The following is a 13,155-nucleotide window of genomic DNA, read 5'->3' on the forward strand; positions in this document are numbered from 1 at the left end:
TTCTAATTTACACGTTTAAGAAAACAGAATGAAAATTATGAAACAACATTTTGCATACAAACGAAATGCTTCAAAGGGAATCGTTGGGAATTTCAAGTGATGCCCCAACTCCATTGTTGCCTGAAGCGGTTCTACCTTGGCAAACTTTTGAAATTCAGACCGCGTTAAAATACTTTTCCTCCGTTTACCGACCGTTCTGCCATCTCCCCTTTTTGTCCTTTTCAATTTAGATCCGGCTCCCAAGGACCTCAAAACAAAGCTCTGTGTGTTTGTATGTGTTGAAGTGAATTTTCCCGAGCTCCTGCCAAGATGTCGGGTTGATTTCGCACTCCCCCAACTCAGAGCCGATGGGAAATGGAAAATCCCCCGCGTTGCCAAGACTCTTTGCTCCCTGCCAATGGCCGCACAATAAACTTAATCTGCTCATAATGGGAAAATAATTCACAAAAATGCTCGACTTGAAGTTGGTAGCTGCATTTGCACTTGCTCAGTTCACTCCACAGGACCTTTAAACAGCAATTATATCTATAGGCGGCGCACCCGGAGCCCCAAGACAAAGGACCCCAGACGAGATGAGGTTTCTGCGGGCCCAAGGAAAAACCAGGAAAAAACAAGGAAAGTTTATTAGTTTGACCTGGCAAAGGATGCTCCGGATACGGGTTAGGCCTTCTCCTGTCTACGAGAAATTGAAATGGGGGAGGAAGCCGGTGGATGAACAAACTGTATTAGGAATATTCCGCGCAATCAAATTTAATTTGCCCGGAGAAAGTCCTGTTAGTTAAGTGTGGTGGAGACTTACTTATTCCTCAACTTACTGCGATTTCTTTGAAGTTTAATATAATGCCTAATAAAGTTTAGTAGTTTAGTAAAATATCCCCAATGGCTATCGAAATGGTTATTATTATTTTATTTCTTGGTAAGTGTTTTTCTTTCGGCTTCCATCCCATTTTATGTAAACGAAAATGTATATTTTATCTAATCATGTGAGAATAGGCAATGTTAATCCATCACATTTAAATTAAATATTATGTTCGAGTTTCATCGTATAATCGTCCTATTATTATGAAATGAAAAATTATTATGAATTAATTATACTAAAATTAACAAGAGAGAGAGAGAACCATAACGACTGCTTCGACTATCAAATACCCGTAACTAAGCTAAAGGGAGTGCGAGGGAGACAGATATGCAAGTAGCAAAGCGACTTTTTTTTCCTTCCAAAATAATGAAATAACTTATATTACTGCTAAGCACAAAAATACAGATCAGATTGATAAAGAAGCTTGGATTTAAAAATATCCCAATTTTTGTTATTCTGAGACCCTCTTACTTTTAATTTTATACACCTAAAATTAAAAATAAGAGGGTCTCAGAAATTTATACACCTAATATTAAAAATAAGAGGGTCTCAGAATATAAAAAATTTGGGGTATTTTTAAATCCAAGCTTCTTTAGCAATCTGATCTGTATTTTTGTGCTTAGCAGTAATATAAGTTTTTATGTTGCTAGCATTGTCAGTATTTGATATTATTAGCATGTAGTATTAATTTTATAAGCAATATCAGTGTGAATTTGATGTTGTTAGCATCTAGTATTAATTGATATTTTGTGAATGTGTGGATATCGTATCTTGGTTACACACCTATCGATAGTTACGGAGCTAGTTCATGGATGGAATCGAACCATGTGTTACAAAGAAACAAATCGGGCTTCTTGCCTAAAGAAGCGAAGACCAATGCATGTGAAAAGCAGAGCAAACTATTACAAGTCCATAAAATATAAAATCATCCAGTTGGGAAACGCCATAATAATGTTAACTCTGTACATTATTTTATACTTTATAGTCTGGTTTACAAAGTTTCTATCATCAGTACGTCGCTCATCTCTAATCAAAACAATTTGTAAGTTCTGTAAATGCTTTTATGCATAGTTTCAAGTCTTTTTTACAAAGATTTCACATCCTTTTTTTTATAAAGCCCACTTAAATAACACGTTCCATAAAATGGTTCTAGCGTCATGGTTGAGCACGTCATGATTGTCAAAGAAGACGCCATTGTCTATCACGGCCAGGAACTATAAATCCGCCGATCCTTTATTAAGTGATGTGATACTTTCTGTTCATTTTGCGGGCCATAAATTAATCTGTGATGTTATCCACTTTATCTACTGTACCTACGACCCTAGTGCTGGTAGCCGAGCTACATGGTTGCAAAATCACTTCCATGGAAGCCAAACCTCTAAATCAGCGATCGGCAGCATCCCATTAAGCGGTCATAGGGAGCCTAGCTCTGCTTAGACTCTGCCGGCACACGTACAGCGTAGAACACCATTCATCATTAACACATCGATAAGCTGCCCCTTGCAAGTTACTCACACAAATGAAAGACAAAATTTCACTGTATTCTGTGCCGACCGCTGATCTAAATTGAGAAAAATTTGTGAAAGGAGGGTTTTATATACAACTTTTTATTTGCTTTCGTAACACGTCCGCTTTATTCAACTTGTATACATAGAATGCCTAATATAGGGATTGCATGCGGTTTCTGTTAGATTTACATATCTTAGTTTGACATAAGTTATAGTGAGCTTATCGAACGCCGGAATTGTTTCGGTACTAGATCTATGACCCTAGTGCTGGCAGACTTGGTACATGCAGGTTCTCATCCATGGAAGATATCCGAGAAATGAATCACAAGTTTCGTAATGTGCTTCTTAATTAAAGGCATTTTTCTAGAGAACCCTATTTTTGGCACGCCAATAGATATTGAAAACTTACAAAAATTTCAATTTAAGCTGGAACAATTTTTTGAAAATTTTGTGCGTGGTACTCTGCTATAATAAACATTATCACATAAGTGGGGTCACTGATCAATAATGTAGGGTAGGAATTGGTTTCTTCTGCCTGATACATACTTACAACGAATAAATTGTAACATTTTATTGTACGAGCAATGGGTATACGTACTAGATTATTTGGATTGCTCTGGCTTTCATGTTAGTTTTGCGTTTTCAGGAAACTTTTCGTTTTTGTTTCTGCGTGCTCTTTATCTCGCAGTTTTTGTTATCGTTTCGTCATCGGAATTTTTAATTTTGCCACCGCTTTTTCCTACTTAGACAGCTGTTTTGAAATGTGACGGTACATTTATAGACCTTGACAAAACGATAGTTTGTTTTTGCTTCGAAATATGTGGGTGTAAGGTTTGAGATGGGTTCAAAAAATATTAAAATACAAATTAAATTACTAGATTCGTCGGAAAGTATGTGACAAGTAAGAGGAAGCGTTTCCGACCCCATAAAGTATATATATATTCTTGATCAGGATCAGTAGCCGAGGCGATGTAGCCATGTCCGTCTGTCCGTATTAACGCTGAGATCTCGGAAACTATAAGAGCTAGAGTATTGGGATTGCGCGGGTAGATTCGTAGTTTGTTTCAGCATGGTTCCACTCGCACTCTGACGCCCGCAATCGCCCATAACGCTAAAACCCGTTTAGCGCCAACTTTTTTAGAATATTTCGTTAAAATTTAAATGAGTTCTTGTTCTTATTATCAATACCCATCTACATGCCAAAAAATATTAAAATCGGAACATTCATTAAAAATTTACAACCAAACAATAATTTTCAATTAGCAAACTCATTAGAGAAAGAGAGGGACGGATATATATTAACACAGAAAATCGGATGTTTACGAAATATCAATAGCGCCACCTAGGTTTCACGTCATGTTGCGTGTTAGTGAAATTTCGTAAACAGCCGACAGGAATAAACGATAGGTGGAGCTTTTTTTGTTAGCTGAGTAACGGGTATCGGATAGTCGAGGCCGTCGACTATAGCGTTTTCTCTTTTTTTTTCTTTTGCTAATAAGAACGCTTTTAGATTAAAAATTTACTATTACTATTCATAGTGCAATGAATAAATTTCGTTTTCATTACCAAAAAAAATTATTTGTTTGCTTTTTTGTCTTTTGAAAAGTAAAACGAAAGAAAAATATAATTGTGTATAGCTAAATTTCCGAACCTTCCTATGTTGTATCATATATTTTTCAGATCCGGTTCGTTCCGACTTTCTTTCTGATCAAGAACATAATTATGTAATCTATAGGGTCGAAAATGCAAAATAATTCGTTTAAAATAACACAAATGGAATACTGGCAAACATGCCAATGTATTGTAAATTCTTGGTAGTTAATATCTGTGAATTTCTGCGAATATTCAATTATACTTAACCAAAATATGCGCCTCAACACTCAATTGATAAAACCCCAACGGGGGTTAATTTTTATTGATAATGCGTTGTTTTATTTACATTTGCCGGGCAATTATTGCAAATTCACAAAAAGAATGCAACTTATTACCACATCACGTCACATCGTCGGAAAGGATATGAAATATGTGGAAAAAAGAAACGTAGAGGAGAAAATGCCATGAAATTGAGTTAATTAAAAGGGAATCCACTGTGCACCGCCCACACACATTCTCACAGCCACACACACAGGCGCAAACACATAGACAGGCAAACGGCATGAAAATGCGGTAAAAAAGCAAGAAGCAGAGTGCACAGCAGAGAGATGAATATAAAATATTTGGTTAATAATGCACACACAGAGGCATGTCGTTGCAATTCGCTCCTATGTGTGTGTACATATGTACAAACATAGGTATGTTTGGCCATGTGTATGCAGTTCATAACGGCAAATGGACGGGGCATTGTTGAAATTGTTGAAATTTGGTGGAAAAATATGCTATGCTCTCTGCTACGGGCGCTTTAAAATGCATTCAAGTGCAAGTGCCGCAAATGCAGTTCACTTCGCTGAATCGATAGAGAGCGAGATGGAGATGGGTGGCGTAGATCGACCCCCCGAACGCCCACACTTTTCCCACCCACCTAACTACTCCCATGAGCAATTGCAACATTTTGGCAAAAGTCGGAAGAAGAAGAAACAGCGGAAGAAGTCGCCCCTCCCGCTCGCACCTTCACCTTGGTACCCACTCCTACGCCTGCGTTTGAGCGAGACAACAGTAGTGTACTTCAGACCTGGCGTGAAAGAGAGAGAGAGGAGCGAGGAGAGAGATAAGAGCAGGAGCAAGCTCAAGTCTCCGCCCCAAAGAGGTTGAACCCCTTGCTCTCAGGAAACCGGTTTATTTCCAGAGTGTGTGCGTGTGTGTGTGCGTCTGTGTGCGAGTGAGCAGCACAGTGGCTGCGGCAGACATCTTTTGCCAAGGGTTGGACTTCTGCCGCAGGACTCGCAGCTGACCTTAAGCTTTGCCGCCCCCCCCTGCCACCGTACCCCCTGCCGAAAACTATGTGCGTGTACCGCCGTAAAGGGGCGTAATTAAAATCTAAGGGGGGCAGGATGGGGTGTAATGTCGGTGGGGCATGCAACCGCCAGGTCGCTCCTAAATACTTTCACCAACTATGCCATGTTGTCATAATTCTTCATCCACCTATAAAGCACACACCCGAAAAACCACACATAGGCAAGAATAAAAAAAGAGGCGAATAACGAAAAGTGCATGAAATATGCGCCCTGTTATTGCTAATACGCATTCCAGCTGCAGTTTTCGGCTTAAACCAGTGGTCGGCACACACATACCATCACAAGTTTGCCTTGCATTAGTGTGAGTGTAACAAACACGAAGTTTGCGCGCGGCGTGCTGTAGCGAGGCGTTTCTCTGCTTTGCACTGAGATCCTCTGCCGCAGCAACAAAAAAGAGACCCGAAGTTGAGAAAAAATGACCCGAAGACCCATGCCGAAGTCACATGAACATGTACGTTATACGTGAGCGAGCAGAGGATGGGCAGAACACTTCCCTATGCTCACTAGATAGGCCGCTGCCGACCACTGGCTTAAACCCAGCGAAACTCACAATGGAGTGGAATGCCACTGTCGTTGCTGCCGGCATGTCAAAGTGAATAACTCAATAGCCATATTGGGTGTCCACCTGTGCGAGAGAGAGAGAGAGGGAGAGCGGCAGAGTGGGAGAGCGGGTGAGCGGGTGAGTGGCAGGTCCATCCATCAGAAAGGGGGGGGATCGCAAGGGAGGGGAGCACTTGCAATTCCACGTAAATCCACTCGATGAGAGCACTTACATGAGCTTGCGTTTGTCACACACTCAAACACTCTCGCACTCACACACACACACACTCGTACAAATGGCCGTTAAAATTCTTGACAACCCGATATGGTAATGATAATTTCGCACATTGAGCCGCAATTTACACTTCTGCGGAATAAAACAAAAGCAAAGTCCGAGGCAATCGCCAATCCACAGCCATTTACAGAGCACTCGATATATACGGGTATCCAGTGTCCAGTATCCACATATCCAAGTATCCAGTGGTCTGTAGTGCTGCATTGCAGTGTTACCACCCAACTGGTAAGCCCGGCCATCAGCCATTTGATCCCGGGAATGCATCGGGGACACGCGCAGCGCATAATCTTTAATTAGCAATGACCACAAACGCCCAGCTGAGCAATGCGAAAATACCAACTAATAGAAAAGAAGAGAAAAGCAAGGCAAGGAAAAACCAGCAGCGGCAGCAGCTAACAAACAAATATGCAAAATATTATGACACACACCGAGAGGTACACGGAGAGCAACATCTATAACATCTATATCTGAAATTCACACTTTTAATATATTATGAGGTATAAAGCCACATAAACCTGATAAAATAATTGGTGAACCCAGTTGCACATTTAGTTTGAGTTAGTTCTTAATAGCAAATAATAATAGCGTTATATTCATATGTACTATATGTACTACATAATACGGATTTCAAAGTGACAGCCTTCTGAAAGGTCTATATTCTATTCCTAATTAGTATGCCTTATAATGTATGTATCTTTTTTTGAAACATTTTATATTTTACATATATACTCCATATAGTACTAGGTAACCCAAGATTCGAAAGGTAGTTAAATTTTAATACGCCAAAGATGATACTGAATTATCAAAGTTATTTTTTTGTACAGTCCTAAGGAACACTTGTTAAAAAAAATAAAAGCTTGTGGGATACAAACGTAATTTTGTTTAAGGTCAACATTTTGAAAGAGGTTATTCATGAGTCTAACTTCTTTATGAAGACTGGGTTTGCTCTACGCTAACATAACAGATTATATCTCTTGGAGATCATATCTGCTTTTTAATCTTTAAAGGGAGATCAAATGTTTCTAGTGTTGCACGATTGCTAGTAATACAAATAATTGAAAAATAAAGTAGGGCACACTTTTCCGACAGTGTAACATACTGGGCGCTCTTTCGCAGACAAGCACTTGAAAAACGCATTTAAAATAACTCGCGGGACCTGAGAAACCTCCGCATTGATGGAAGTGGAGCTCCCTGGGAGCTGGGAACTCGAAACGTTGCGCAGGTCAGTAGCAATTAAGATAAGCAGCTACAAGTGTGCCGATTATGTCCTGTCAATGTGTCGTCGATAACTCCGGCCGGCGCCCCCGGTGGCCAGGTAAATCAGGTAAGCCAGCGGCACCTGGGGACTCCCAGCTCGAGTTGAAACCTGGATTGGAAAGGTGCACCATGGAGGCAGAGGCAGAGGTACAGGCACTCAAGCGACGGACAGCGGTAGCCGTTTCGGTTGCGATAAGCTGTCCAAATGGAGGGACATCCTGCTCATTCCATATGCATAATGCATTCATTTGACAGCTCCAAATGCGAGGACCACCGATCGGCGGATCAGCATCTGGTTTATATAGACCGCTTCTAATGCCTGCTTGTGCCTTATGCCTTTTGAGTGTGCCGCACACTTCCTTTTTCGAGCATTTAGCCCCGCCGCTATTAATTAGAATGTATATGGGCTTGAGTTCCCGTTCCCGTTCCATTCCCTTAATTTTTGGCATTTCAAAAGTTAACAGCACGCGACATTTTAAATATGTATGATCCCCGATGCCCGATGCTCTCACTTTCGCCCTTGTCCTCTTCCTCCCTCGGACTGTGTGAGTAATTTGGGTGGCATTCCACAAATATTATTGTTCAAATATTTGAAACTTGATTTGCATTTTTCAGCACTCGCCTCGTTTGTCGAAATGGAGGATGTGGATGTGGATGTGGATGTGGCGGACGAAAGACGGAAAATGGAACGCCAGAATAATGGGTATGGGAATGGGAATCCCCGGAGCAGCTGTAGCTGTTGAAATTGATGCCTGGTCGCGTTTGGCATTTGCGTCGAATATGCAAGTAGTCCTGGGCATGTTAAGATAATGAACACGATACCTCGCCAGCACGAACGGGCGATACTCTCTTATCTGGGAATTTAGTAGTTCACTTCATTTTCTTTTACTGCAAACAACCCTGTTTGGCATATTTTAGAAATTTTAAATTTGAAATGATCTTTACTTATTGGTTAAAGTTATTTTGCCATATAAATATTATTCTTTGAATCGAGCTTACCTAATTTGGAACCTAAATTTTCATTAGGAAACAACAAGAATCAAACAATTGCCGATGGAAACGTATACAAAAGTAGTGGATCTGTGCTGCCTTCTGTTCTTTATCAGTCCAGATCTGTCCTAAAATCCCTGTCCTGTCGGAAAATCCCTGTCCAGAAATCAGTCCCTTTTTCCATTTCGCACTGAACATAATATTTTTTAAAATCGAACTATTTAACTCATGGCCACATTAAATAGAACTTTGGGTATTGTTCGATTGTTTTGAACAACTATCGGTGTATGTATGGTCACACAACTTTTTTACCCATCACTATTTCTGTCCACTTTCAAGATGTGTATGGAAAATAATAATCAAAGCTCGGGGAATCTTGGTTAAAGCAATCAGAATTTTAAAACTGGACGTGTCGCGATTAGGAAATATTCCAGGTAAGCCTTATTGAGAGTAGTGCAAATGTAGCTTACATTCAAAAATGTATCCAATCCTTGCGTACATGATCACTAAAAAACATGAGCAAAACGCCTTACCTTTGCACCAACAAAGAAGCCTAACTCCTAACGTAGGCCAAAGAATAAAGTTTGTGTGCAGGAAGCGAAACTATCCATGTATGCAGCTCAAGACAGTTCAAAAGGACGAGTTTCACATTTGACGGAAATATGTAAGTGTCACCTTGGAGCAACCGAGGGTGACGCAATTTATCACCTTTGCTTTAAATTACCTTACTTTAAATTACATTACTACCAGTACTATGATTATAGATCTAGTACATTCACAAAAATTGAGAACGAAAAGTAATTGAGATATTAAGACGAAAGCATTTTCGATTTCGATTTTGTGAATCCAAATCACTACAAAGTTTAAGGTTATAGGAGAGGAACGTTAGGGGACAAATTATAGAAATGTCTGCTCCGCTGCAAGTTTGATATTTCATTGTTGTGCAAAGTATGCAGAGTGACGTGAAAATCGATGACAAACCGATTCACCTTCTCGCAATTATGCAGTCCTTAATAGTACATATTTGTACAAGGGAATTTCGTATTTCATGTACTACATATAAAATAAATGATTAATTATGTTTAATTGAGAATAATTGTAAGCTTTGTACGTTTTAAATTTCCAAAATGGATTTAATAATATAGTGGAATTGTACACTTATTTGTGAATAAGTGAGACCAAATGTTTCAAGTTTCAAGTTAGTTATTAATACAAATATTTGAAAAAAAAGTAGGGCACACTTTTCCGGCAGTGTAACATACTGGGCGCTCTTTCGCAGACAAGCACTTGAAAAACGCATTTAAAATAACTCGCGGGACCTGAGAAACCTCCGCATTGTATAAAATGTATCAAGGAAATATTCAAGTTACCCGAAAATGTAACACCAACCCTACAAGTTAATATATGTAGCTTTTAGAATGTTCTATATTCAACTAGTAAAAATGTATTAAGCAAAATGAAATGATTTTAAAAATGTATTAATTTTATTCGATAATGATATCTGATATGAAAAAAATCAAAGTATGCTAGAAATCAAGAAGAGGTAATCTTGAAATCAAGATGAGTGTAATCTTAATATAGGAATGGATTTATAAAAACCGAACTTAATTCTTCTGCACATCGCTCACAATTTCAAAAGACTATGAAATATAAAAACCAACATATCCAAAAAAATAGCATTTTTATGGACTTTACCAACCACGTGGTTGTTTGTTTCTAATTGCTTGTCATGCTTCGGACCTCGCTTCCTTCGGAAAAGTGTCCCGGTTTGTCATGGTTCGATACCATCATCGAACTAAATTCGTAACAATCGATAGGTGTGCTAAGAAGATATGACACTCACACTTTCACAAAATACCAATTAATACTAGAAGCTAACAATATCGAATTTAAAATATATCATATTTATACTCAATTCTAATAATATAAAATAGTGCCATTGCTAACAACTTAGACACATCGATTACTGAAAACAGCTGATCGGCATTAACAAACCGAAACAGGAAGGAGCAGATTGCAATATTGGTTTGTCTTAAAATTATTTGGATTGCATCGCAAAACTAAACACAATTTCAACACTATAATCTTTGTACGATGAGTTCCAGCACCAACAACAATATCTTTATAAAATCGCTATTGCAGTGCAAATGCATTTCCTTTCCAAAGAATCCCAATACGCCAAGTACAGAAATCAAATACTTTATATGAGGTCGCACCTTTCGCTCCCTTTTCTAGAATGCGTATTTCTTAAGTAAGAAAAAATCGATGAACAGGGCACTAGAAATACCCAAATTTACGTTATTCTGATACCCATAATTTTGATTTTTAGATGTGTTCCATTATTTTGAAAAGGTAGTTAGAGTCACATTGCTAAGGAATATATTGCATTCGGGAAAAAGTTTGCAACAGGTAAAAGAAAGCGATTCCGACCCTACAAAGTATATAAACTGGCTGTTGCAATTGTAAGCGGATTCCTTTTCAAATTGAGTGCTGAGTTCCGAGCTGTTAAGAGGCTGCGTGGTCCTGCACCAATAACTATAACTATAACTATACCATTGCAGTCAAAAAGCATTTCACTCCCAAAAAAATCTTGAAACTTCAAGTAAAAAAAACACATAAACTCCTAAAAATACTAAATCAAAACACAGAAATACGGTATCGATTTGCGTGTGCGGTCCCATTTTTCGCTAATGTGATAGCGATTTGTTTCTATCTCTTTCTAACACGAGTATTTCTTAGGCAAGAAGAAGTAGAAAAAGCTGAATCCGAATACCCTCTGTGTAAATAGGCTAATAGAGAGTTGGGATTTCAAATTAAGATTCCTTAGATTGTTATACGAATGTGCCACGCCCACTCTATTACCAAAAAGGATTTTCTGTCTAGCACCCACATTTATTAAGCTAGAGAGTTACAATTTAACAATAGGATTCTATTAGTGCCTATGAAGCACACGATTGCTTCAGCCGAGTGTTAGCTGAGTAACAGGTATATAATAGTCGAGGTATGTAACATGTATGTTTATTCTTGATCAGTAGCCGAGTCGATCTAGCCAGGTCCGTCTGTTTGTATAAACGCTGTGACCTCGGAAACCATATAAGCTACAATACTGGGATTAGGCATGATGATTCTTGAGATGCCTGCGCCCACATAGAGTAAAAATTTAAGCATACATAAATAAAAAAATTTGTCCACGCCGAGTATAAAGCTCACAAACGACCAACGCTAAAACCTATCTGTATTCGTCGCTAGGTGTCGCCTTGCAATCTCAAAAAAAGATCATAAACCTGACGAGTGATTTAACATCCGTCACCATACAAGTCGAAAAGTTTGTCTTTTCTGACGATATGATGTTCTCCGATCAACTTGCTAACTAGTCCCTTCTCCATAAACTTATCTATGATGTGACTCATTTTATTTACTAGATCTATGACCGTAGTGTTTGTAGTCATGCTACTTGTCGCAGGAGCACTCCAATGGAAGCGGATATTGTCGTGAAATCATACAAATAAAATGCGTTATCTTTGAGAAAAAGAAAGATTTTTTGCATTTACTTTATTTTTAGGTTTATTGATAAGGGCAGTAGTCACAATAGGTCCTTTGAATATACTTTACAGATTCCAAGAGAAAATGACACTCAATAAATTGCATAGTGCAGGTGGAAAATCCCTCTCCTCGTTTTTCCAGCCACATTGTTCGCTCTTTTATAGCCTGACCTTCTGGCGTGTGGAAGCTAAAAACATCAATTTTCCACCGATAAACCCTATTTGTGGCATTCCGTTCGACACTATATTTTTTGCATTTTCCGCAAGGTCAAATGTCCGCCCAGCCGAAGAGCTTGACAAACTTTCGATTGCCCATCCGTGCAAATTAAATGCACAAAAAAATGTAAAGTGAAAGGTGCCGGCGGCAAACACTATGATGAACTGCCAGGGATTGGGGGAAAGCCGTTGGCATGGCAACTACAGGTAATTTAGGGCTCATTACCCGGGTAAACACAGCCATTCCCTTCCCATCCGGAGGCCGCGTGCCGGCTGCCGCCTGCGATTTTCCGCTTTTCACTTCCCGCCGTGAAAGTTATGAATGGCGGACGGCACAATCAAATCAGCCAACGAGCCAGACACCCGCCAAGCAGCCAAGATGACGACGACAAATTGGAGTAATGAAAATGTTTTCGAAGTATTTGCTTTGAGGTAGACGCGAATGCGCACAGAAGTATGCTAGCTAGGCCTTCCCAGACCCGAAAATCCCCGACTCCTGTCGAATCCTCAAGGCACCCTCACCTCAAGTGCCTACTTAAGACGGAGTGTTTCTGCACGTTGCGAAAACACATCCTTAGATCGATTTGGTATTGAATTTGTGAAATTGTTTGTTTCTCTTTGTAATATCACACATATAGAGAACATATTCCGACTCTAATTCATAAATGTTCATTAGGCCTAATTGAAACCCGCTTGACTGAATCCCTATTATTTTAAAATGCTGTAAAACACTTGATTTTTTACTTTATCGTAAACAAAGTGTTTACATTGTCACTACATCATTTATTATTTACAAACTTATTTATTAAGCACTTTATTTTATGATGGTGTACCATGTATATATAAAAAAGAACTGATTTAAATATTTTAAAACTTGTATTGCATATTTCATGTAAGTTTTAGAACAATTATAAACAATTTGAGATTAAGACTTAATATTTTTGAAAGGAGGACGAGAAAACCGTTTCTAAGTAAAGAGTTTATAAGTGACAACCAT

The 13,155-nt window shown here is 38.9% G+C and overlaps 1 long non-coding RNA gene across 1 annotated transcript; it reads left to right on the plus strand.

The window, feature by feature from the left end:
* The first annotated feature begins 7,170 nt into the window (after window positions 1–7,170).
* LOC139352492 (uncharacterized) lies at window positions 7,171–8,309 on the plus strand. The gene is made up of 3 exons (XR_011603702.1): window positions 7,171–7,477; window positions 7,868–7,955; window positions 8,026–8,309. It is a non-coding gene; the product is annotated as an uncharacterized lncRNA (long non-coding RNA).
* Window positions 8,310–13,155: the final 4,846 nt, after the last annotated feature.

This window comes from Drosophila suzukii, chromosome 2R, assembly GCF_043229965.1.
Source record: "Drosophila suzukii chromosome 2R, CBGP_Dsuzu_IsoJpt1.0, whole genome shotgun sequence".
Classification (NCBI taxonomy): Eukaryota; Metazoa; Arthropoda; class Insecta; order Diptera; family Drosophilidae; genus Drosophila; species Drosophila suzukii.